The following is a 23,451-nucleotide window of genomic DNA, read 5'->3' on the forward strand; positions in this document are numbered from 1 at the left end:
AACTCATGAGTCTAGGGGTGCACAATAAAATGGAAGTAATTGCGGAGGCTCAACAGCTAGCGCAACACGAAAGATTGACAAAGTCACGAGCTGGCAGGAACATATTACAGGCAATAGTTGCAGAACTGAATACATCAAGGAGCCCAATAGAGGCTGAAGTAGAATTAAGGACTGAAGTTAGGAACAAGGTCAGAACCAACCCTCTCCCCAGAAACATGCATCCAGAATATAATATCAAAAGGAGAAAGGCAAAAGCAAAAGCACTCTTGCAGAAAATAGAGCAGAAGAACCAACTGACAGCTATAGTTGATGCTGCCTGGGTGAAAGGTAAAGAAGCATATAGTGCCATTGTATCAAATTATCAAGGGAAGGTGTAAGACGCTATCACTACCTTTACCAAGGACCCCATGGTGGCGGAACAAGGGGCAATTGCTCTAGCCATCAGAAGTAATAAGTGGGCCTGCATTTACAATGATTCGAAATTCGAAATAAAGGCTACGTAGCTAGAGTTGCAGCTAAACTTTTTGAAAACATTGGGATTGTGAGAACTGAAATCCGATGGGTTCCTGCGCATATAGGGAAAGTGGACGAGGCTCGGGTAATCCTCAATGAGGTTGATTATGACTTGGCACGAGGACTTGCTAACCGTGACAATCACAACCGAGCCGTTCCCCATCAAGCCAGGGAATCTAGAGATCATTTAATAACATACAATGACATTACCAAACATTACTATTTAGGACGCAGGCAATTCCCATTGCCACATTCAAAACTGAACAGGGCTCAGGCAGTCTCACTCCGCTTATGGCAAACAGGTACATATCCCACACCGTACCACATTAATAAAATATATCCAGAGGTGGAGATTAAGATGGACTGCAACGATTGTAACGGCATCATTGGAGTCGGACATATGCTGGCGGGGTGTCTCGCGACTCTCCCCAGCCTCGTTGAAGAATGGGCACAGTGGGAGAAAAGGATTCAAAGCCCATTGTTTCAGGACCCACTAAAGGCCGTCTAGAGGGCCCATGATGTCGCTGAAAGGCTTGGCCGTACAGTGCCAACGTGGGAGCGGCCCGCCTTGGCCAAGCCTCCGGACCTCATTACAATAAAAGTTTGCACACACACACATGCGCTGTGGGTGTTTTCTTTCATGACGTTTGTTTATGAGCTGTCGATCTCAAAATTCCTAGGAATAACTTTGTAAAGAATGTAAGCCAAGGTATGCGCCACGTGGAGGGTCTGCGCGGTTGCGGTTCAGAATTATTGTTCGCCAACTGTTTCTTGCCAGTAGCTATTACAGAAGTGAATAGATTACCTGACCACGTAGTAATCGAACGTAACTCTACCAAGTTTCGGAAAATACTAACGAACTTTCTGAGTACTGATGCTTAACGTATTTGACTTACTTTTACTGCATCGCACTCTTTTGAGTGCATTGGTTATTACTTGTTGTGTTTGGCTGTCATTTCATCACACCTTCTTTACCCTTCTGAATGTTATTGTTATTGTCTTTTTCTTCAATCATGACTGTTTCAACGTTTCTTTTTCTTATGTATGCTCCCCGCGTATAACCTTAAACCCTTAATTTATTAAGGGTCAATAAGTGATGATGATGATGGGGATGATGAAGAAGACGCGACGCCCGATCCAATTTATTGCGGCAACGTGCATACTACATGGTTATTTATTTATTTATTTATTTATTTATTTATTTATTTATTTATTTATTTATTTATTTATTTATTTATTTATTTATTTATTTATTTATTTATTTATTTATTTATTTATTTATTTATTTATTTATTTATTTATTGCGTTTAACGAAAGCCCGTGAAATATGAAATAAAACCACGTGACTGCGCTCATGCGCAATCATATTGCAGCGTTCTTAAGCGTGCTTCAAGCGTACCGCTTATCAGGGACGACGGCGCCGCCGTCAAAGACACTGGTGCATGCGCACTGCATGTGAAGCCGATGCCTAGACGTGCGCGACGGCTCACTTCGCTACGCTGAATTTAAGATCTGCCATTGCAAGCTCCACGTTCGGGATGATTGACTAGGTGCGGAAATTCGTAAGTCGCAGCTTGTTCAAGCTGTGTACAATGCGTTCCCGAATTCTGAAGGGATCGTACACATTTCCGAGTTGCGCCGGACAATCGTGACAAGCCACTGTCATTACACACAAAGGAGTCGGGAATTCCCCTAACGAAATACTGCGGCATAGTTGCGTAAAAGCCGATACGGGGTTTTGCGGTATAGGGTCCACCACACCCCTTGGAGACATCACAACAAACAAGTGTATTCGAGCTTCCATTCATAATAAAATTTAAATCTTATACGCTCAAAAGCGACGTTGTGCGCTGTTATGTGTGCGCATGTCTTCCGTCTTTTTTACCCCTTTCTTTCTTTAAGACAGCTATTATTTACGCAGTGGAGTCGGAAAAATTGGTGGGTATGGGCATCACGAACGACCGTCTCTCGCATCCCTCCCCTTCTATCTTCGCGGTAACATTTAATATGATATAATCGATCGCTATTGTGGCAATGAGGTAGATATGAGTGGCTTCAAAATCTGTTTCTAAGTCTTTAGGAGAGCTGCTAGTTCATTGCGAACGTTGTATAAGGGATGCGGCGACGGAACGTTTGTGGCAAGCAGGATACCTCGAACTTCAAGTAGCGTCCCGAGTGCGCAGGTTATCGGAACACATTGAAACGAAGTCCCCTCCTCCCTTCACGTTGCACCATAACATCAAGAAAAGACAAGCGGTTATCCTCCTCCAATCTAACCGTAAAATTTATCGCACGTCCTAGTGAGTTTAAATGCAACGGAAGAAAAAAAAAGTATCAAACGGGCTTACAAATACTAAGTACAAAGTTCTAAGTACAAGTAAGAAAGTAAACGTTAGCCGTCTCGTTTGAAGACAAGCAACATCCGTTTTCGAGCGACAGCAACCTGAACTTGAAGGAAAAACTAAAATGAAAAATATTTTTTAAAAATATTTCTTGCGCGGATGGCAGTTGTAATTGCTCCGGGATTTCTTTTCTTTATTCATTATCAAGGCAAGCGTCGCTTTACGATTTGAGCGGAAAGAAAAGAAAAAGTGGTGGTCGAGGAGAAATTGTTCCATTTAAGTTTGTTTTTTCATAGTTGTAGTTCATAACTATAGTTCAAGTTGAGACATTCCTCGTCCTTCTTTTTTTTTCACTTCACTTATTTTCGGTTCTTATTGTTGGTTTAGGAGCGTTGCAGGCACATCTATAAACAGATACATTTTTCTCATAGAGAACATCCCGACTTGACCCCGCACCACCTAGGAGAGCCGTTTCTCCTCGTTTGATAATACTTTCTTTTACTCGCTTGACGTGGCCTGTCTCTGAAGAAATCTGTCGCGCCACTTTTCTTTCTCAGTAGTTCCCTAGACACTGCTCAGAGAAGTTACAGTACTCCGCATATTCCGGGACCGTCGCTGTTTATCTCACTGCTCAGGCGTCGTTAAGAAAGCCGCGATTGATGCAAATGAGCACTCGCGCTACAAGCACTCGCGCGACGAGCAAAGCGCAAGAAATTTCCTGGCTCCTCCGTCTCTAACCCTCTATTTTTCTTCTGCTTACTGTTATTTCTAGCTTTCGATTTCATTCTGTGCGAGATAAAATACCTGGCCGAGAGCCAGCAGCGGCAGCAGCCGACAACAACCGGAGAAGAAAAAATTCACTCTACGAAAGCCTCGGTCAGCGGCGGCCTCCCTTTCTCCGCCCTGTTTCGTATTATCCGCTCGCTCCCGCGCCGCGGACTATGTTCGAGCGCGGAACATCTGTATCCCTCCGCTTAGCGGAACAGCGGTACTTTTCTTTCTCTCCTCTCGCTCATCCTCTTTCGCTGCCGCGATCCTTTTGCTTCTTCTCCTGCTTCTTTTCTCTCTCATCTATTGCTATTCATTGAGGCGCCGTTTTCTTCGTTTATTTTCTAACGGGCGCGTGCGCTTCGCTCTTTCTCTCTTTTTCCTTTTCTTTTTTCTCCTTTCTCGCTCACCTGCGCTACGTCACGCCTGACCCGTACCGCGCCGCGTGAGCTGATTCGCCCGCCGCGCGCCGACGTCAGTGCGCGCGCATGCGCAACGCCTCTCCTCTCCCAGCTTTGGCTACGCGCCTTGGCAGACGACGCGCAGCTGTGCGGTGCGTGAACGAGCTGCACCGGCGGCGGCCTTCGAAAGAGTTTTTTTGCCACCACGAAGGGCGTCGAGAGAAAAGAAGAGCCGTCGTAGTAGTGATTGTGGCGTGTTTTTATCGAGCTGTGACACTGTTTTATTCCTCTCCTTTAATGAAGTCGAGCGGCAGCAATCACTTTCCTGGGCAGCCCGACGAGTGAGTCAGTGTTGTTACCCTGTGAAGTGCCTTGGCCGCGTCGTCTTCGTGCGTGGATTTGACCGAGTGTGCTGTGGATTCGCGGCGTTTTCGCCACCAGCAAAACCCGCCGCGCCTTCTGACTTGCCGTCGTCCTCGCCAGGATAGCCGAGATCGCGGCGTTGATAAGCGCGCCGGCGCGTCGACGACGTTCGCTTCGCGACGAGCACGCACCGCAAAACCCAACACCACCGTCCTCTTCGACGCCCGTCGTGTACAACAGCAACAACAAACACGCTTTTACAAGCCATTTTTTTTCCTCGTCTTGACAGTGTCGCGAGAAGTTGATATCTGCGAATTGTGAGTCGGGGCCTTCGATTTCCAATCCAAATTTGCCTCCGTCTTCGTGATCCTCCCGCAGAGAAGTGCGGGAGCAAGAAAAGAGTTACGCTTCTTCTGGGCCTCTCGCCACGTACCTTGGGTGTCTTCTTCATCTCCGACCGGCTTTTTGTCATCCGCTCCTCGACGTCACCATCGCCCATGGGATTCGGGCGGGAGGATTGTCACCAGCGCACGCCCGGCCCTCGTTGACTCCGGAGACAGCGCTCGTCCGTCAATCACATCGCACTCTCTCCCTGCGAGCGCAGCTTTCCCGCAACGCACGGACTCTCGACAACCGGTGAGTGTTGTTCTTACTCTGCGTGCTCGGTTGTTCCTTTCAACGTTTCACGAAACGTCGTTTACCTCCATAATCTCCGTATTCTTTCTGTCTAAAAAAAAAAGAAAAGAATACGTAATCGGCCTTTTGATGACTTAGGCATCGCCGCTCAATACGCTTATACGAATCTTTCAAACTATCTGGTCTAGTGTGACAACCCTCCTAACGGCCAGAACATAAATTCCTCCTTAGTTTCCGTTTGCAACTTCTTTCCTGTTTTGCTCACGGCGTGTTAAAAAGCGGCGAGAAACGGCGCCGGCCGGCCGGCTTCCCGTGCACGCCACAAGCATGCCTTGCCACGCACGACGTGTAACGTCAACGGGCACGTGCACACACGGTCTAACGACGGTCCGACATTCGCACAGCCCCCGGTCGAGACTTCCCGAACGCACCTCCAAAGCCACCGCCGCACCACGTGTCCAATACGGCGCTAACTATACAGCAGGCCTTGGCAACTACGGGGGGGGGGGGGGGGGGGGAGCGTTCGCTTCCGTCTCGTCCTATAGCTCTCATTTCAGCGATCGCGGCGGCGCTTATCCGGAAAACAAACGTTGCGCGCGCGCGATGAATAAGAGAGGAGAAGAAAGGACAGCCCACGATAAGGTTGACCTTTCGTCCTCGCGCTACCAATCTCCTTTCCTTCTTTTTTCTTTCTTTCTTCTCTACGAATCGCCATTTTCGAGACTGTAAAGATGAATGAGGAAGGTCGTGAATGTATAGCTGCCGCCGCATAACGTTCTGAGCCCTCCCCCCCCGACCACAACAAATTCGGACTGGTGATTAGAGTACATTCGATAACCACGCCGGGAGAATGATTGTATCTAAACGAACAACGGCGTCAGCTGAAGAGGTTGCTTAACGGCAACCGTGCGGTCTAGCTGACGGTTTAGCACGAGCAGGGCGAAACATTTCGCGAAGAGCGCGCGCGCAAATAGATATGTGTCAATGTTATTTTTTCGTTTTTGCTTTTATGTAATATGTAACACAAAAAAATATAGATTCTTCTTAAAAAGAAAGATGCGAGAGAAACGGAGAGAGAAATTGATGAAAACACGCAAGCAAGGATGCTTGCGTGCGCTCGGAGGGCCATTTGTGGAGAGAAAGTACAGAAAAAAATAACAAACCTCTATTTCGCTTTTTCTGCAGGGCGACGACGCTTCGCTTTGTTCTTTCTTTTTTTTTCCCCCCTCTTTATATTCCTTCTGTTCAGAAGAGCGACGAACCAGTTTTAGAATAATAAAAAAAAAGAGTTATGCTGCGGTTTTTTTTACCGCTATTGCGAATCATTGTTCTCCATCCAGCTCGCCGCGTTGCCTCTGTGTGGAACACTTGTCTTATATATCCACGCGTTTGTGAGCGTAACAGAACTGTCGCAAGAAAAAAAAAACGAACGAAACAAATCGTAGCCTCCTTGTCGTTTTCAAATGTATTTTTTCTTTCTTGCTTCGACTGCGGCTAAAATCAATGCGCTAAGATTTGATATCGTCGTTAAATTTACCGCGGCAAGCGTTCGTACACGGCAAGTAGTGACAGTTTAAAAAAAAATAAAAGCACTAAGTGAGGAAAGCAGGGGGGGGGGGGGGGGGGTAGGGTTAGTACAACCATGGAAGATAGCAAGATGCGACTGAGGCTGCTTAATGCTAACGAAATCAGTACAAAAGCTTTCTAGCACAAATACAGCCCTTATAAAATCGTTATATAATTGGCGTCGCGTCTCTATTGACCTTCCGTTGATATCAGTAGACGTTGTTGAAGTGCAATTGAATGTCACGCATGAATTTCGTGAATTCCCTCGTTATTTTTCATATTGCATTAGGAATAATAATAATGACATTTAAAAATAACAAGGGCATTCGCGAAATTGATAATCGAACTTTGGAGGCAAGTTAACTCATACACAACCGTCGCAACGTAGTTCAGCAATCAAAGCCAGAAATTCGCAATAGGTCGCCAAAACCAGGACACCTTTAACCTCCCGCTTACGCATTATGCCTTTTCTTTCTCGTTTTCCCGCAGATCATGCCATTATGCCACTTATCTGCACTCGAATTTGGACCGTTCGCGGTTTCTTTGAAAGCGGTCACTCTATTTTCTTTCGTCTTTCTCTTTTCATTTTAGAAGTGGGAGTATGACTTATATTTAATTCATTCCTCGGAAGCTGAGACATATTCTTTCCAAACGCCGTCTAGCTGTGTGTGCTACGCACTCTGCCCGATGAAACCGGCCAGACTTGTGGCTTGCACAATTCTCCCGTCTGTTGTTTTTTTCGATCTCGGTCTGCGCGCGCCACAGAATGCGATTCAAGTACGCGATTTGCCAATTCTCTCCGGCGGTGTCAAATAAATGAATGAATGAATTAAAAATGAACACACGGAGGTCGAGCTGGGGGTCATTCGAACCCTCTGCTTGCCCAATATGACTCTATTGTTCATTACAGACTGCAGTGTTATGCTGCACACGTGACCACTTTACTAAAAGTACTATACCGTGTTTGACGGAATGTTATGCATGCAGCGTTCCGTCAGCGATGGCGAAGGAATACCCCCTTTTTTTCTCTTTTCTCTTCTTTCTCGTATTGTCTGCAGCTAATAATTAACTTGTGCGTGTTGCTTTGATCCGATTATGATTCGAATCGCCTTGCGAAAAAAAGGCGACGTTGACTGACCGTACACTAAACCGAAATATGTTTGCTTTGCATAGTTATGAAAGGTCACTATAGAAAACGCACAAAGAATCATCCTGTACTTTCCAGACTTTATTTCACTGGAGCCCGCATCACCCTGGAATAAAGTTACGTAACTTTGAGAGACGTTTATTGAGAGTGAGTCATAGTTCGTGACCGAAGGGGGGCTATGAATATGAAGCGACTTTCGCGGGCTGATCGGATACGCGCTGTGGCGCTACTGTTTGATTCGCGCTATGACTCGATATGTCAGTCCTGTGACCGTGTGGGGGTGTCGTGATAAAGACGCACATGATCGGCGCGTTGTCGTTTTAATGCGCTTTCAGATGACGAAGCTACTAATTGTAATCCATCGCCGTACTAACAAACACGTACTGCCTAACCATTCGCAGTTGCACTTTGTCGAGGGAAGCGCTATGTGCGCTATTGGTTGCAGTCTAACCATTTCGATATATCTAACCAATTTGTGGTTGGCGCATCATAGCCTCAGTTGCTTTTGTGCCATAAAACCCTACATTACTAACTAACTAACGTTCTATATCGTCCCGTGGGTTGGCGCGTGCAGCCTCAGTTTGCCGATGAAGTCAAAGTTTTCCTATCTATCGTCTTCACGCTGCCTTTAACAGCCAGAACGTTTCTTTTACTGTAATGCCTGCGGTGCCGAGGAAACTATAGAACATCTACTGTGCTACTGCCCATCTTTTCAAAACGAAAGACATGACCTCTGCACAGCTCTCAATCAGCTAGATAGAACACCGTTCACCTTGAAGAAGATCTTGGGACCATGGCCTCGCATATCGCAGCTACAAAAGGCCACAAAAGCTCTGTTGCGATATTTGAAGGCTACTGGACTGAGTCAGCCTCTGTGATCCGGACTGAGTGACCGAACGATATCCCCAGTAGACTTCCTCTTCTTCTTTTAATATTTCCATCCCCTTTTCCCTTTCCCCAGTGCAGGGTAGCCAGCCGGGCTCAGTCCTGGTTAACCTCCCTACCTTTCCTTTATCATTTGCTCTCTCTCTCTCTCTCTCTCTCTGCCAAAGCACATGAGTACTGGGAGTGACGTCACCATTGACGCACGTCTGGATCCTTATTCGGAAAAGAAAAAAAGAAAGCTCTTACGCTAGAATTGTTCGTAACAACAAATTCCAGCCAATATCATTAGCGAAAGGGGGGGGGGGGGCAATGGCAAAAAAGCTTGCGATTGTGAAAACATTTGTGAACATGGCCCGTGAATCGTTTTCTTCTTCTAAGTTTCGGCATTCAAATAGCCGCGACGTGTCTTAGAAAGGCTCATGCTCTACGTCTGCCTGTAATAATAACAATAATAATATGAAATAACGTGTTACACAGCATTATATTACTGCATCATTATTGACACAAAACTGTGAAACAATCTTATTTTCTGTGGCTCCCTTTATAATGAAACTCTCCCTTGATAGATGTGCAATAGACCGCCATATATCGTCGAAAAGAAAGGGGAGATCGCAGCCAAGACAAGGAGGAATTCGCTTCACTCGTGTCATTTCACCGAACACAGTTTGCTGAATGAAGTCTGAAGCGAACGCATCGGCACCGCTTCCCTTCTCTCTTTCTTTCTTTCGCTCTTTCAGATGGCTTGTTAGGGTCACAGTAAGCAGAAAAAAAAAAACATACAACTTTCAAACATGCAAACTTTCCGCCTGTTCTGTCACTTACGCTAACTATACAATCGTCTGACGAAACGCTAAACAAAGGTGTCAAATTAGTTCGAGCACAGCACACACGACAGTAACGCGTTCATGCCTGGGACATGCCTGACAGGCCGACATTGAATTCCGGCTCTCTGCGCGGCCCAAATGGAACCTTGACGACGTTTATGTTGTTTGTGGAGAAGAGCCATGGCCTAATATCGTATTTTCAATTCCTTGCGCAAAGATAAGGGGCCTCGATAATGGCGTTCGCGCTCGATCGTCAACGGCGCCGCAAAGGATAAGGCAGCATCTGAGAGCTCCTCGGGCAGCCTATACGTTGACCCGCACGTGTGATCTGGATAGCGATCGAAGCGGCAGCCTTGGTGTCATCGCTCAAGGTCAGCCTCTCCGGCTTGGATGAGTCGGAAACGATTACAGCACGGGTGTGTGCGATTATTGGAAATTTCTTATATGAGTCGAATACTCGCGTTTCGAATAGAGGTATATGCGATGCGGTGACATTTCGTGTTACAGCAGTTCGAACGTTGAACCGTCACCGAATGTACGGGGCTGCTGCGGATTATTGTAGCCCGTGTACAGTAATCACCAAAAGCCGAGGTCATTACGTACATATATATATATATATATATATATATATATATATATATATATATATATATATATATATATATATATATGATTCAGCGGACGCTCCTCTACCCACTTGTAAGAGAGCCAGAAACTGTGAACTTCAAATTTGTGTTTATTTACAAGCTGGCCCAGATTTACGGGCTTACGGGTACGGAAAGTAATAAAGTTATTTTCTTTCTCTTCTTCCTTACCTATCTTTTTGTCACATTTCAGGCCCGTGTTTTTCTTGCTTCTAAAGAGCAATAACGAAAGAAAAAAAATACATACTCCACGTTCGACGGTTCGATCTGATATTCGAAGCCTGTATTTTGTGAATGTTCGCATTTGATTCGAACATTACGCTATTCGAACACATCCAATGAAAAAAAAGGCCGTCTCGGTCGTTGACAGAAATCTTTCAACAGTAAGAGCGCATGTACATTATCGCACGAAGAACGTCGTTTTAAAACTAACGCACACACAATAAAGAAAAGAAAGAATGGCTAGAATCCGAAGGCGCTACGCGCTAACGAGTTTCAAAAGCCGCGGACTCAATTTCGACGGAAGCCTGTCAGCCCCGGGTACAAAAGAATCCTTAGGTACAGCCCCCTTTCGTACTCTGTTTCTAAATGTCAGTGGCATTAAGAAGAAGACAACACTGCTTTAGGGCATCCTCAAGTGCTGGCGTTTTCTGTACGAACAGCACATCAATCTTCAAGGAGGGGAACCGACCGATTTGCAAACATACGTGCACCTCGCATTATCCTGAAACGCCACGCGCGTGCTTTCGTAGGCGAGACATTTCCTACGCATCTGGAAGTGATACCGCCTCCGTGAAACCAGTGAATACTGCGCACGTTAATGAGCGAAGAACAGAACGCGCACGGAACTCGTTTCTCTGTACACCCGTACCAATGTATACGCATAAAGGAACACGTGTATCCCGCGCCGGGGATGTCGCAACAAGGAGCCAACAGTGAGCGAGTGCGCGGCGCTCCTCTTATATACTACGCGCATTACAATCAGCTCGTCGCGCGACCACGTCAAAGCGTGGGTGCGGCGCGATTCCTACACAGGATCCGCTTTCTTGGCTGCGTTTCTCTCCCGTTTCGCCCGGCTCGTCGCGCGAGTGATGCCGGAAGGAGAGGAGCGACTTGCCAGTTGCCAATGCCGGAGGTAACGGCCAGCAGCCAGCCCCTGTTTGCACAGAAGCTCCACGGGTAATGCTGCCACCTAGCCGTCGAGAAGCGGACTTCTCGAAACAACCAGACGCCGAAAACAAAATGCGTTGTGTGCGTGTGTGTGTGTGTGTGTGTGTGTGTGAGATATATATATGTGGAGATAGAGAGAGAGAGAGAGCGTGTGTGTGTGTGAGATATGTATATGTGGAGAGAGAGAGAGATAGAGAGAGAGTGTGTGTGTGTGTGTGTGTGTGTGTGTGTGTGTGTGTGTGTGTGTGTGTGTGTGTGTGTGTGTGTGTGTGTGTGAGTGTGCGTGCGTGCGCACGCGCGCATGCCTGCGTTGTTGAGCGGCAACCGTATGGAACGCATGTCTGGCTTGCTTTTGGAGCATTGCGACGCAAGGCGATATCATAACGTCCGAAAAGACTCCTATCAGGTCACCCGTGAAAACGGATACCCAGTGTATACACGCATTTAGTCACGGTTAATAACGTCGAGTGGTGTAAAACAGACACGGCGACGCCTGACTGCAGGCCACGCCGAAGGAAAATATGCTTCCATGCAGTTGGCGACTATACTACACCGTTGCTTTAGTATTTCTGGTGGAACGCGTGGACTCATCCCTGTCCCCCCATGGGATATGTGCGTGCATATACGTAGCGGAAGCTCCGGTTGCACAACGACCGGTGTCGCGCGGGCATGCATCGCATGCCTCCTGACCGTCCGCAAGGTCACACAACATCCGCCTTTATCTCGGAGCCCGCGTGTCCTCTGCGCGGCGACGCCGACGAGCGCCTTTGTTTACACACTCGCGATGACCGCCGACGGCGAGCTTTTTCACTCGTGCTGCCGTTTTTTGTGGCGCGCGGGGCGGATAACCGTAAACCCGCCCTGCCGTCCTCAAAACGGGGGAACATTTCGATGGGGGCGAAATCCGAAAACACCCGCGTACTTACCTTTAGGCGCACGTTAAAGAACCCCAGGTGGTCAAAATTTCCGGAGTCCTCCACTACGGTGTGCCTCATAATCAGAAAGTGGTTTTGGCACGTAAAACCCCATAATTTATTTTTTTTTAACGGGAGAACCCTCAGCGCGCAAGAGGGACCCTTCACTAAGCGTTCATCGCAGACAAGCACTTATAAGTTTTTCAGCGGTGTAGTTGGAACCGACAGTCGCTTCAAAAAAGTCGCAGTTTCGCCCGATATAGGCGAAGCGTTGACTGCGATAGCAAATTAGTAGACAGCCATACGAAGTAAGGATAGTAGTTTCATCGCGGCCGTATAAACTTGTATAAACGTTCGCTTACTAGCTTAATTAACACGCTCGGTGTCAGCGCGCACAGGCACACATGAACACATCACGCTCGATGACCGCGAGCACTCACTGTCATAAGGCCGGCGTGAGGAAGCGCGGCAGCAGCGGCGAGAGAAGTGCCCTTCATTCTGTTTATCGTTTCAACGCGAACTGAGCGGCGAGAGCACAGCCCGGCGTAAAGCTACGAGCCGTCGGCCCACCTAGTCTGTGCTCCCAAAGCAGATCGCTATGGGAATATATCCCGCGCGACCGCCGCACACGCAGTTGCCGCCGAAGTACAACGGCCGCTCCCTGCGCTCCCTCGCGTGCCGAGCGCGCTACGGAAGACGGCGCGCTTCTTCCTCCCTTGCGCGCGCGAGTTCGAGCCAACATCGTCGGCTCACTCCCGCAAGCTTTCGTTCGCACATACGGCGCGCGGCGAGGGTGTTATCGCCCTTGGACTTTATACGGAACATCACGCCGACGGCAACGGCAAAAAAAAAATGTGTCTGGAGTCTCTATATAGTTGCTACCGCAATAATGTTCAAATACATTTCAAAAGAACTGATAAATCAACAGAACATGAATTGTCTATGACTCAACACTGAAACGTTATAGGAAGTAAAAAGAAAAAAGAAATGAGTGGCGTTAATCTCACCCGGCGCGTTGGTCGGCAGCTCGAGCGTCAGAAAAAAATAATAATAGTAAGCCAATGTATACGTTGCTCGACGCCAAGTAAGGAGGCGCGGATAGAGTCATGTGTATGCCCAGAATGAAATCGTGTGTTTATTACTCACTCAGTCTTCCCGGAGCCTGCGGAGTGCACGCGTGTATGTTTTGTTACGAACGTCGGCGACGGCCAGTGTATATACGCTCGCGGTTCAGGACACCCAGTGATCAGTGCACAAAGGCGACCGAGACCTGTAGATAGTGCGTGTGCACCGCTCCGGGCGTCCCTTTCGAATCGCTCGAGGTCGTTTTTCGAGTCACTGCTGTTCGCTTATCGTCACGTGCTCAGCGGAAGCCTATATATCTCTCCACGTGCATGAAAGGAGGCCTCCTTAAGGAGCATGTGCAGCCAGCGCCGCTTGTCGATAGCGCAGGATCTTGCTCGGTCGTTCGCTGTGCGTTTAACGCGAGACACTGGGATAGCAATCGTGTATAGGCTCGACACGATTTACGTAACAGCGCGCGTAGAATGGGGCACGAGGACGAAGCATGCGAAGGAAATAGTTCTGCGTTCTTGCACACTCGTATCGTCCAATTCTCGGTCGTGTTGTGTGCTAAGAGAAAATTACAAGTATGTTAGCGTACTTTTGTATATTTACGTATGCGTACGAATGCAAACCAGTGCCCCGGTTTATGTGTGTCCGAGACACTCTCTCTTGTGAAGCCGTTTGTGTGGATTTTGTACAGTGTTTCGTGCCATTGGGCGCTATGTTGGCACTGAAATATAAGCTTAGGCACGTTTTCTCTGCTGCCGTACAACTATATAGCGAGAACGGTAGCGGAAAGGGTGACGGTCAGTACTGAGGATCTCGCGCAAGGCGCGAAGGTCAGCGTAGGGCGGTTGAGTTACTTTTAGAGTTGTGCAATTGTTCGAAATTTCGGATGCGAACCGATATAGACTGGCGAATTTCATATTTAATATTTAAAAATATTGGAGTGTGGCCGAAGATGCGAGTTTATTGGAGCCTGATTCACATGGAATAGAGTTCAGGCATGTGTTCAAATGTCCGTTACGTGCTGACGAAGCACTGCGACACATCTTTTACCATATTTTTTTTCTGCGTCTTGTTTACAAAAAATTGCTGAGTTGAACAGATTTCCTCTAGTGTTTCCGTGTACAGGAATAGATAAAACATCTCTCTCTCTCTCCGTTGTCCCGCTTCATATTCTGTTTTCAGATTTTTTTTTTTATGCAAGAAAACATTCGATAGTGATTCGATGTTCAAAGCTTCCGTTCATTAGAATATTCGTATTCTATTTGAAAATTTCACTAACCGCGCGCCCATAGTTATTTTTCTGACTGTTTTGCAATCGAGAACATATTAGCGATTGAAGCAGGCGTGCACTACACTGTAAACGGAAATAACTCCGAGGTGGGAGTATACTGCTTGTCCTCTAGCGACCCCCCGGTTCGGAGTTTATTATGCTCCGTATGATCGGAGTAGAATTTTTACTCCGCACGAGCGGAATTTTTGCGTGGAATTATGGGAGGTTTTTTTCTGTCTTTTTTTATTTTTTGCTTTGCAATTGACGGAGTTTTTTCGAGGTGCAACGGGAGTATAAAAAGAGGCATCGCGTCAGTTTGCGCGAACATGTTTACATGCAGAGGCTGCTGGTCAAATTTCGAAATATGCACACGAGACCGCGTCAAATTCGATGAAACAAGTCAATGAAAGCACATATATCATGACATACATAAACATTTCAGAAACGCCCAATGCAGAAATTTGAAAGACATCCCACGCACACGCGATACCCAAGAAGCAACAGTGCCAGTATATATAGCCACGATATTGTGTGCCTCGAAACCGCCAAGGGAGCAGCTGTGCTGTTTTCAGAATTACGCCTCACATGCTCGTTCATACGAGATCTGCCTATTTGAAACTAACATAATACCTTAATCAACAAAAAACTGTTAATTCAAAATAGTGAGAGAAAAAAAGTTAATGGCGTTATTTTTCAAAACTATGCCATTCTGTGAGTGCTGAAGCGACTTCGCACACTGCCGGCGTTCGCGGCCAAAAAGTAGTGCGTTAGTTACAGTAAGCTAGAAAAATGTAAGTGCATGTGCTGCATAGCAAAATTACATTTATTCGATATAGTGGTAGCGTAGCAAGAAATTATTACGTGTGACCATGACCCGCAGCAGCCGACGTAACACCGAAAAATGCGCAGACATACATTTTATACACCGCACTACTTGCTCTGAGTACAAGCAATCTGTCTCGGTTGCGAAAAGGAGCTACATCGCTGATCTGTCGAGTGAACCTCTAAACTCGTAGCCAGCAGGCATGCGTCTAAATCAGTGTCTCGGATAGAGCGTAATGTTAATGCAATATCGGAAGCAACGACGTGACCAAAACCTATATGCGCGATAACAATTCGATTCACATCGCTCAATAAGAAGCTTTATTTTAAGCACACATATATACTTATGTCCTACCGTTTTTCTTCGGGCGAGGATATCCGTTCACAGATAAATAAAAACAGTTGCTTGCACTCCGGTCTTTCTCAGTGGCAACACAGCACCGCAACGAACTTGGGTTACGCCATTCATGCGCGACTAGCACGGATGTCGTCGCTCGAACAGTGGCTGCTGTTGCCATTGCTACGCGGTCCTTAAAAACATTACACCGGACGTTGTCAGCATGTACTCAAAAGGACATAGAAGTGGCATTTCACGTACTGAAGAACACAAGACAGGGTGACGCAGCACGGAAACACAGCCAGAACGTGAGCCGACATCACGAGCCAGTGAGCAGCTTCGAGGTATACCTAAGCCTTTTTCCGCACTTGAAAACGTGGTTCTTGCAATCATCGTTGTCAGCAAAGTGATCACAGCTAATGTACTTGAAGCTGAGATACGGTGAGCTTCAGGCATGCCTATAACACTTTCTGGAAGGAAATACGGGAAACAAATTGACGAAACGCTGTCACGGAACGACACTTCACAGACGTAAACAAACCGTTAGCCATGAGCACTGCCCGCTCCGCCGAACGCGCCCGGTCGCTGGCGAGGCGCACAGCCTCATGGGAAGCGCCACGTGACTAACCTGTATCGGCGGAGGGGAGTTTTTCAAAACTCCCTGTCGGAGTTTCACGGGAGAACAAAATTTTTAAGCGGAGTAAAATCGCGTCATGTCGCCTTAATACTCCGGCAGCTAGCCAGCGGAGTGAAACGAGGGAATGGCGCTGTTTTGCTCCCATACATCGGAGTAAATATTTGAGGAGGGGAGGTTTTAGGGCACATCACCTCTTAAAAACTCTCAGCTGGGTTTATTTTCGTTTACAGTGTATGACCTTGCGCATGTGTGATTACATCGGCATTCCTCCGAGGTGCGCCACTGCACCACTCGTTAGCAGCTGTTCAGTTGCGAAAAGAGCAGCACTTCCAAAAGCTCTCCCGCCTATCGTCTATCTCTCTGTGTGTTTTATCTGATTTGATTATTTTGTCTATCAGTTGATAACCGAACTTGCGGTTCCGGTTATATTATATTTTCATTTCTGTGCTGCAACGGAACGATAGATGCGTGTTTGCAGACGCCTTGCCCTCTGGGTATCATCAAGGACCGATTACCGCACGCGAGCGAGACCATGTGCACACAATGGTGAAACACGAAGCGGCGCCTTATCGTGACAGCGATAAGCATGTGTGCCAGATGTGTACCTGCATGACGCGTTTCCGTTTTCGTCTTCCATAGCTCTGCGCGCCTGCAGCCCTTGACTCTTCCGATAGCCACATCTATAGGAATTCTCGTTTTGAGAGATGTAGCTAAACAATATCTTCCAGCGGAAGCTGTTCGGCGATCCAGCTCTTCTTGATCGTGCCTGCAGCCGTCTCCATCACTCATCGATCGACCTCCACAGTCGAGCGCGTCTGTGCTGTACCACCGTACACGGGGAGGGAGGTCGCTGTTTGTGCACAGTGCACACATCTGTGTACTATACGACCTCGGCAATGCCCGCTGTTGCAGGCGTATGACACCGCACATGTGCGTGGCGCTGTTAAAGGTCAGCCGGCATACCGGCTGCGCGCGCCCAGCCAGAGGCTGCCGCTAGGCGGCGCCACCAAAGTATACGTGCCCACTTCCGCCTTACTACGCCTGCGAGACATGACACCGTAGCGCAGAAAATCCGGCGTTGGACGTCGCTTCGATGAAAAGGTTTTCGAGCCACACGTACCCAGGCCTTCCAAGTGACGCGAAGGATTCACTGAACTAATTGAATTTCTCAAGCTAAAATACGTGGAAAAATCGTAAACTATGACATATACACAACCAACAACAGATATGATAGCTCTAGGATTGTAATTTGAATATACAACAAAACGTAACTCTGTTACGCGAAAACTCAAACAATCCTTTTTTCCAGCGTTTCTACAATTCCTAGACCGGAGACGCCGTCCGCCATTTGCGCACATCGGTGCGTAAATATGTTAAAGTCCAAGTAGCGTCGCGCCCGCTTCTTTGAAACACTTCCAGATGGCGCTCGCTTCCGCCACATCACGGCCCATGCAAGAAGCCGCATTTGTACCAGAAAGCCCGCCTTCGTTTATAGCGTTCGCCGACAGCGTTTTCCGGTAAGCATTACGGTTACATACGCTGCAGTTGCCGGGAAGCGTGAGAAGCAGTGATCTTTGAACGCTATGGCGTTCCACTCTTAAAGGCGGCGCTTAAGCGTCGTCCAAAATTTTTGTTTCCTGCAGTTTTCCCTTCATTCGCAGTTTAGGGTTCAATGTTAAACGGTTTCCTCACGAGTGCAACGACCTTTTCGAAGCAAGTACGTTCGATGGGAGCATTTGCGCGTTTAAAAAATTAAATTCTGGGGTTTTACGTGCCGAAACCACGTAATGATCATGAGGCACGCCGTAGTGGGGAACTCCGGGTTAATATTGACCACCTCGGTTTCTTTAACGTGCACCCAATGCACGGTACAGGTGTCTTTGCATTTCGCCCTCTCCGAAATGCGGCCGCCGCTGCCGGGATTCGATCCCGCAACCTGGAGCTTAGCAATGCAACATGAAAGCCACTACGTCACAACGGCGGTTCAATTGCGCGTTTGTCTGGCATCTAAAGAAAAATGTTGGCTTCGATATCAGTAGGTGGAACGCGCTGCTTCGTAATCATTTCCAACGTAATTTCGTCGCGGCGTCGACCCGTCTTTAGCACGCGCGATGGCCGCCCCACAGCCTCGGCCGAAACGTGTTCCATGTGCTCATCGAGCGAAGAGGTAGGTTATCGCGCGGCGCAGCACCTGCAGACGCATCGACGTGCGCGGCTTTACAGAGAAAGTGTATACGCTTCATGTGGTTGACGCTTCTCTCCCCCCCCCCCGCCCCCCTCGTACCCCTTTCACTGCTGGTGGCGTTGATTGAAAACAGCTAGCGATCACGCCAACAGAAGCAAGAAACGCGTTTCGAAGAACAACGACCCGACTTCGGCCCAGAGGTCCAGGGCGAACGAGGCGACGGCGGTGCGCGCGGAGCGGCGACGTTTCGCGAGTGAAAGGTGCCCCGACTGGAATCGGCGCCCGTGACCTTCCCCTGCAGTGCGTGGCTCCCGCGCTCGCTCGCTCGCCCGCGCACTCACAAATCGCAAACACACACACACAAACGCGCAAAGGCGCCACAAGGCCGCAGCAGCAACACGCGTGGCTGCCTCGACGTGCGCGTGGGCAACACAATAAGGCACCACCCACCCCGCAGGCGCGGCGCGGGTTTCCCATCCGGTCCCTTCATCATTTATAGTTCTTACAGTTTTTTTTTCTCTCGAACACGGCGTCGCCTATGGTCTTCAGGTAAAAACGTGACTTTGTCGCCGACCATCCCGTCCGGTTCCTCTTTGTAAAAACGGGGAAACGCGCGCGGCACGGACGCGCATAGAAGCGCTGACCGCAAGCTACTCTCCCGTCCACAACCCCTTTCCCCGTACAACGTAGGGACGGGATGTCGCTTTAGGGGGAGGACGAGGCGCGGTTTGTGATTTTGCCAAGCCCGACCGCTCCGTTTCTTTCGCGCCTCTCCTGTTCGCCCCCGTCCCGTCTGCCGCCACGCGACCAGTTACGGTAGCTTTCCCCAAAGGGGAGAGAGAACCCGCGGAGACCCTCTTGAGACGGGCTCCCCTCTTACCCGTCGCCGCCGCCATCACAATCGCAATGAATCAGGTTAGATGCAAACAAAGTGTGGTGGTAGGACGTCCGACGCGTTTCTCGAGAAGCGGACACACCGCCGCGGACGAAAATGCGAGGGTAGTTGTTCCCGAGGAGAGACGGAAGTCGCGTGGGCTGCCTTTCCTGAGAGGCACGCACGGCAGTCGTGCTGGAGAGAGGGTGAGGTGGCGGGGGGCGACAGGGAAGGAAGGGGGGTGGTGTCGCGGTGAACGACGGGGCAAACAGATGTGCTGTGCTCGCGAAAGGGCAGCAACACGACGGTCTGTTTGTGTTGACGTCGCATCTCGCCGCAAGCTTTTTCCCCCCGTTGCATCCGCTGTGAAACTCATTGCCTGACGCCAGGTGTGCGCCTGCATGTGTGCGTGCGTGTGTGCATGCGTGTGTTTCCATTTTGTATTCCCTCTCCTCTCATTTCCTTTTCCATTTTTTTTAGTTTCCTGTACTGACCTTTACGACTCATCCGTGGTCCAGCCACTCCGCATCCGATAAGCGACTCGCTCTCCATGTAAATGGCAGGCTTTGTACAACAAATACTCGCATTCTATCGTACTCACGAGCGCAAGGATGATAAAGCGGCCGCAGAACCTTTATTTCACAGCCATGGCTGCACAACAAGGGGCCGTTGCGTTGCGAAATGGACATTCATTTCACTGCTTATTTTTCCTTGCCGCGCACGGCCGATCTCACGTTTTCTAATAGCACCGCCGCGTGGTCAGTCGAACACAGCAACGACCAGGAAGAGCCCGCTGGCGAAAACGATTCGCCGAGGGGGCTTTCCGAGAAATCGTTCGTAGCCAAGCTCTTGCACCACGCCGTGCCTGTCTCCTTGCGCAACCTGCGAACGGTTGCCGGAAAGATAGCGCCAAAGAGGGGCGGAGTGAAAGTAAAAAGGAACGCCCCGGTTGCCTCCTCGTTACCGGCTGTGTGTTACTGTCGGCAGTTCTCTTTCTTTTCTTCACTCGTTTCACTTTCCAAGTTCGACCCTGTTAGGGAAAGCACGCACAAAAACGTATAGTGCGTAGAAAGTTCGATGTTTTTTTTTTCCTTTTTTTCTTTTTTTTTTCTCCTTTCTATGAACTTGACAAGATGCACTTTAATACGCTTTGCGAAATCATGGGCTTTTGTGCACGTTTTTGTCGACTATAATGTTCACAGAGCTTCCGCCAACAGCCCTTTCGAAACCTGTGGACCCCAAATAAACCCGAATGACATTTCGCACGCATTCTTTGTGCACTGTCCACACGAAAAGTCAAGTACGTAAGAGAACAAAGCAGTTTCTCAAAAGTCCATCGAGAGTCAATTTATGCGCTCTTTATCTACTTTTCTGACGGAGCAGCGAAGCAATGAAAGAAATGAAACTTTATTTCGACGAATTCTAGTCAGAGTCGCGCAGCTGATCTTCGCCTCCAACCGACTGTTGAAGTTTGACTTCGAAGACTCTCGATGAGCGTTTAGTATAGTGCTTGCTCTAATGTGAATTGTTTCTTTCTCTGTATTTCTGTTTCTTTCTCATTTTTTATTATTATTATTTTTAACCTGAGCGACTGGGGAAAATATCAGGCGGTTTGTAAGCTTTTCTTTCTGTAGGTTTGAGCCGCATAGTTCCCGGGATGTGTGGACGGAAAGAGTCGCGTTTCAGAAATGTGGAGGCGTGTACTTTGCTTTCTCGTGCTCGTTTTCCGGGAAACAATGCGAGGGCACCTTTCGAACGCCAAGCAGACTTACGCACTTTTCTTATTGTACAAGCCGCGCCCGGCGTGTAACGTACACACAAATACGGACACGCGAGGCGACTCGCGCACCTGCTTCGAGCGGCGTCCTGACATCGCGATGTGCAGCGGACTTGCCGCAACATTATGTATTGTTCGCTGACCCTTAGCTCCCGCATTCGAACAAGACAGTGGGGCTCTGGCGAAGCAGTTGTTGTCCGCCCTTGAACATCGCAAGCGCGCGGCAGCGGCCACGTTATCCTCTGCATCCTTCCTAGCTGAAAGGGGATGACGATTCTCCGCCGTACAATCCCACTTTACTAAACCCTCCCCTATCACTCCGACGCCCGCGGGCAGGGTTGCAAACGGTATATCCAACCCTCGTTATAGGTATCCTGCCTTTCGCTCTCGTGGTTCTGCGGGACGAGCGCAGAAAACGTACAGCTGCAAGCTGAGTTACCTGTCTTGCGAGGTCTTACAGAAGCCAGGACCCCTATATTCGCAAAACACTTCTGGTACATTCGACTGTTTCCTACCGCGCTCCGACTCGCCTTACAGCCACGCGGAGGCCTATATCGACGATGCAACCAGAGAAAGCATGCTCTCGAGCCGGACGTTCTGCTCCCAGAGCAATCAGTGCAACCACGTTATCGGACATCGGTCGCGCTCCCAGCTCGAAGTGACAAGGCTATGAATGAAGAAAGCTATAGTGTATTCCGAGCATACGATTTAGGTCAGCCGAATGAAAACGGCACCGCGAAAGCCCTCTATAGGACGCGCGAAAGCGATCAGTCGAATGTATACGCCATTGCGTGCATCACAGGGTTGCAATGTGGGCTTGTTGGTAATGCATCTTCAAGGGGAGTATGGTAGCGCGATTCAAAGACGGGACAAGAGAAGACACAAAGGGACACACACAGCGCTGTGTGTGTCCCTTTGTGTCTTCTCTTGTCCCGTCTTTGAATCGCGCTACCATACTCCCCTTGAAGGTGCATCACAGGTTCGTAAAAGCAGGTGGCATTCGATGACAACGAACATATTAGCGAATGCCACTGGCCCATGGCAAACAGGTAATATGGACCAAACGAAGTTGGCAACTATGCACTAAAGCGTACCGATGCAGCGATCAGAAATTCAGTTTCGATATACAAACAAGACAGACGACTGCAGGAAGACGTAGGCTTGAAGCGATGAGCAGTGTAGTCTAACAAGGAATGCCGCCGAAGCCAACGTTTCCACAAGGGGTCTTGTCTTGCCCCTGGCGACAAGTCAGGGTCACAAGACTTGTAAAGTCTTGACGACAAGTCCCCTTGCCAAAACATTGGCTTGGGCGAATTTATTGTTCGAATACTTAAAGTTTTGGTGTTTTAGACAGACTTGAGATTTGTCTGTCTTTTTTTTCCCCAGTTCTATCATGTGCGCAGCCCGAGTTGCAGACGGGAACTTGAACTGTGAGCTCATCAAGCTGAGATCTGTGTTATACTGAGGACTGTCTTGCCCCGTCTGCCTTTAGTTTCACGGGACACTGCTCTGTAAGAAGTTGGCGCTCTCAGCAACGCGCTCCTCTTTTTAACAAAGCCCGCTTTATTTATAACAAGCAGCTTTATTCTCGTGCTTTCCTTAAACCGACGTGAATATTTAATGAAGGGAGAAGAGTAGCCCGATTCGCACGCTTTGAGTAACATCGCTCCATTAATTCAGCGCGCGCACGATCGGCCAGAAACTACCTTTGGTCTGCATTCTAGTCAATGGCAAAGCTCAACGAAATATTCATAAGACGGCCGGTTATATAGGCCTTTACAGAACAATAAGCTTGACAAGCAAGGTGTTCTTATTTGTTCAGTTGGTTCGCTTGTTCCAATCCCTCCGACCTTTTGGGATCGTCTCACGAAACAGCCATTGAAGATTAGGTCGTTGTAATAGAACGTCTGTTGCCTGATTTTTTTTTTTTTTTCGCGGACCTCAAGCGAGGGATGAAAAGCGAAAGTACTGAATGAATCATTGATCCTTCGGACTATATAGTATAGAGAGTCACTCCCTTTGACAGAGGGAACCCCAAATCGATACGTCGCAGCTTAATGTAGTACGTATTCGGGAACAACACTTTCTTTTTTTTTCCGACAGACAGAATAAAACTGCGCCATACGCCGTCCACTTGTGGCTGCCTGCCGTTTACACTTATAATAGGCAGCGTTGACCGGCCGTGTATCAGTAAGCATTGGGAAGCTCCGAGAAAAGCTGTCATTGTCAGAGTCGCTTTTTTTTCTTGCTTGCCCTTAAGCTGCCGTCGACACCGAAACTCGAACACACATCGCAAGCTCTC

At 48.4% G+C, this 23,451-nt stretch overlaps 1 protein-coding gene across 1 annotated transcript in view; it reads left to right on the forward strand.

Annotated features, from left to right (window-relative positions):
* The first annotated feature begins 4,476 nt into the window (after positions 1-4,476).
* The window catches only part of Mef2 (myocyte enhancer factor 2), a 149,092-nt gene continuing 130,117 nt past the window's right edge, over positions 4,477-23,451 (forward strand). The window contains exon 1 of the mRNA XM_065441634.2: positions 4,477-5,023. The gene's annotated coding sequence lies outside the window, so the exon portion shown is untranslated. The remainder of the gene's footprint in view (positions 5,024-23,451) is intronic.

The sequence above is a fragment of the Dermacentor albipictus genome, chromosome 1 (genome assembly GCF_038994185.2).
Source record: "Dermacentor albipictus isolate Rhodes 1998 colony chromosome 1, USDA_Dalb.pri_finalv2, whole genome shotgun sequence".
NCBI lineage: Eukaryota > Metazoa > Arthropoda > Arachnida > Ixodida > Ixodidae > Dermacentor > Dermacentor albipictus.